Below are 4,037 nucleotides of genomic sequence, written 5' to 3' on the forward strand. Positions count from 1 at the left end.
TTAGCCGTCTTAATTAAGTTGTCTATTTCCCTCTCCTATCTTTCGATCTATCGGGTCGGTCAATTCCTAAGCATTCAACTAGTCGCGTGCACTCGATTCGTCAAATATAGCAATGAAATTAATTAAGTCGAAGTTGTTCTCACGTGAGCCAGTCGATCGACCATGCAAGGCAGTCGATCGACCATGACGCGACTCAGGTCAACCTATTCTACGCCGTATAAACTATAGGTCCCCTACATCTTAGCACAAAGGGTTTAGGTACTCATACTGGAATTAATAATAATAACGAAACTAGAGATGAAAACAGTAGGATTCATAACTAAATTAAATGAAAAAGAAAACCGCGTAAAACAAGGAACTAAGGCTTTAAGGATTCTAACTAATCAATTCTAATCTAATAATGAATAACATCAAACTGAAATCAAGGAACATAATTTACCGAATGAAAGCAGGAAAAATCTGAAAGCACGAACGAAAGTAAAGCAAATAAAACCGATTGTATTGAATGTTTATGAGATCTAATGCTAAACTTGATATTGAACCCTAATTATTTCCCTAAAACTCCCTCATGATCCTCTGAAAACATCAGGTTACGTTATATAGATAGTCTTACGTAACTTATTCCTAAAACCTAATTACGTTGGGCTTCGGAATTCTCGTTCTTTAATTCACGCCAGAATCACGGTTTGGTTGATCGACCACAAGGACCATTCGATCGACCAAACCTCGCTGAACAGTAGCTCCTGATCTATTTTAGGAATCGCGCTCTGGTCGATCGACCATAACGGTCAGTCGATCGACTGCTTCATCAGGTAGTTGCTCCAAAAGCCTCGTAAATTTGCCTTTCAGGCCTCGATACGCGCACCAAGTTTGCTTCCCGAGTAAATACTTCATGTCAAATAATATGCCAAGTACTTGGGGATGGATTTGGCTCATTTCCCGCTGGATTCTTCACATTTCTGCAATATTACACAAAAACACAGAAGTAGACGGAAATAGGGAAAATAGTAGCTTAAACTACACAAATGAGCTCTGAAATGCGTGTAAAATAGGGTGTAAAACATCATATTTAGGACACGCATCATCCATGATCCACATTCATATTAACTTAGGGCACGGTGTGCCGAAATACCATTTATTAACATAAATTCGGTGGATAGACATTTATCACCCACTTCCTCTACGTAACAAGGTTTGTACCCCGGTAGGGCCGAGTGCACTCCCTCATGAAATAGGTTTTCATGGTTTCTACTTTTTGGTAAAGCTAAGTCTCAATTGTTTATTTTAGCGAGAGGTCATGTCAATTTATTATCTATCACGTTTTAAGTGAACTAAAGCGGTGAACTACGATAATTGTAATTGACACGGTCGATAAACTCAATTTAAAATGTATGTTTAGTTATGGCGATTTAGCGATGCATGCAATATATAAATAAAATGCAAAGCATAAAAAAAATCCTAGTATGGCCTTCCTAAAATAGTAAATCTAATAAACTATTACAAATTCGGAAACCAACTCCTTTGGTCCCTTGAACTTCGGTCTTGGCACGCATTTCAAGGCAACACTTTTTTTGAAGGATCACCTTCTTGAATGGCACCGTCTTCAAGGAACTCCGGAATAAATAAATTACAAAATGAATTACATAATTTCCTATTATACATTTGTAATTAAAATAAAAATAAATCTATTAAATTACAAAACGGTGATACGAGATAACAATAATTACAACCGAATCGATATTCCCATACATTTCGGGTAATACCAATTAAAACTAAGGCCATACTAAATAAAATTACATAATTTAAAATTACATAAAATTAAAATATGACAATCATAAATAAAATGCAGCATTATAATATGTATGAACATGCTTGATTTTATGCTAAATCGCCTTTAAGGAGCCTATATCGTATATTAATCGGTTTTTACTGATTTGCGTGATTTAACCTTTTAAAATCACAATAATTACATAAATTCATATTTATGTACAAGTTAATTACCCTAATGATCTTAGGATTCAAAATTAGTCTCCACTAACATTTTGCCAATAATTAACCTTGATTTCTTAATATTGTTCATAAATGGACCCAAAAATACATAATTTATGCTATAAACCTCAAATTAAATCATAAAAATTTCAAATAATTTCAAATTTTAAAATTTAAACTCATGAACATTCTGGAAAAAATTCCATGACACTCATAATATTCAAACCTAAGGTTAAAAATTTTGAAAATTTATCGAGAAAAACAATGTTGGATATTAACAATTATAACCATAAAAATATGAGATTAATTATATTCATCAACTTTTCACTTTTAGATCTGAAATATATGATAAAATGCAACATGTGACATTTTTCCTTTAGTCATGAAGTATGTTTTAGCATTATTACTAATTATAGTCACTGTTTATGTGATTTTTCATCAAAAATTCATAAATCATGCATAAAGACTTCATTATATCCAAATATTTTACACACATCTTGTAAAATTGCATGTAACAACATACTAAATTTCCATGACCAGATTCGAAATATAACTCATATTAACCTATTTACCCATTTAAATACGATTTTAACTTAAAAAATCCATATTTCGAGCAACACAACTCATTTTATCATGACAATTTGCAGACCATCAGTAGATAATATATGTGAAAACATATCCAAAACACACTGAAAAATTCAAAGTTTAGCTATTTTTTGTCCAAAAATGACATTTTTATCATAAAAATCACATTTTTAATGCCAATATTATATAAAACGAACAATAAAATCCATAAATAAACCAAAATATCCCAAATACATTTTAGGACCAGAAACTTTAACATGCAAATAAATTTCGTGACATATCATAATAAGCACAAATTTACAAGTTTTGTTTGATAATTAGATTAAATCGGAAAAACAATAAACCGATTTGCATGCAAACAACCTAAGGCTGTTGATACCGATTGTTAGAATTCATTAATCTCATTAATTTACATATTCATATATAAAAGATTTATTTAGTCATAAAATAAAATTTAGATCTTATGCATGCAAACTAAAACAAAAGTAGAGAAGAAATCGTCACTTCTTACTATGATGTTTCGGATTAAAGGGCACAAGTAAGATCTTCTTCTTCCTTGTTCTTGAGCTTTCTTTATTATGGATGAACAAGGTTCAAATTAGAACCTCTCCCAAAAGCATATACCCAAGGAATACCCTTATTAATCAATATTATTATGATCTAGTAATAATATTAATCATGCTTAAATTTTGACAAAAAAATTTTTTTGTAATTGCTCTTGAATAAATCGGTCCAAGAGGGAGTATGTTTGTGGTTTTATTTCTCTAAGATTTTCACAAATAGTAGAGAGGATTAATTTTCTTACACTAGAAAATTATTACGTATGGTATAAAAAATGAATAATTGTAGAGGAAAAACCAAGGGTATTTTCCTTGTGGAAAAACCGGTTTTAGGGGGAGGTTTATTGGGGAGCCAATGCATGCAAAATATGCTCTTCACAAAAGCTTGTAGGGTTGCATGGCTAGAGATTAGGCTTAATCATTATGTTTTCTCTTATTAAAATAATCAACACAAATTTTCCACTAATACTCCCTCCAATTTTTCGGTACATACAAAATAAAACGGAAGGTCCATTTTATTTTGTCATTTGTCAATTGTGACATAGGTGACATGTTACTTGACATGTGAATTTGTAATGTATTTTTAACATATTAAAAATCAACATACTCATAAAATATGTCATATAAAAAATCCACTAGTAATTCGTAATCACTTGTACCAAAATGGTTTATCAAATTATAAATTACAACGTCTTGTATTTATAATAAATTATTCACAATTTCAATTGTTTCGTAAACAATAATTTTATCTAAGTAATAAAACAATTCGATTACTTAGACCGTATCTCATTTAATCAAATTACAATAAGACACGTTAACTTTACTCACAAAATCATCCGTCAATTTTAAACAATTTAATTAACTCGTATCGGCATACGATTAATTAAATAATCAATTAAGAGT

The sequence above is a fragment of the Silene latifolia genome, chromosome Y (assembly GCF_048544455.1).
Source record: "Silene latifolia isolate original U9 population chromosome Y, ASM4854445v1, whole genome shotgun sequence".
NCBI lineage: Eukaryota > Viridiplantae > Streptophyta > Magnoliopsida > Caryophyllales > Caryophyllaceae > Silene > Silene latifolia.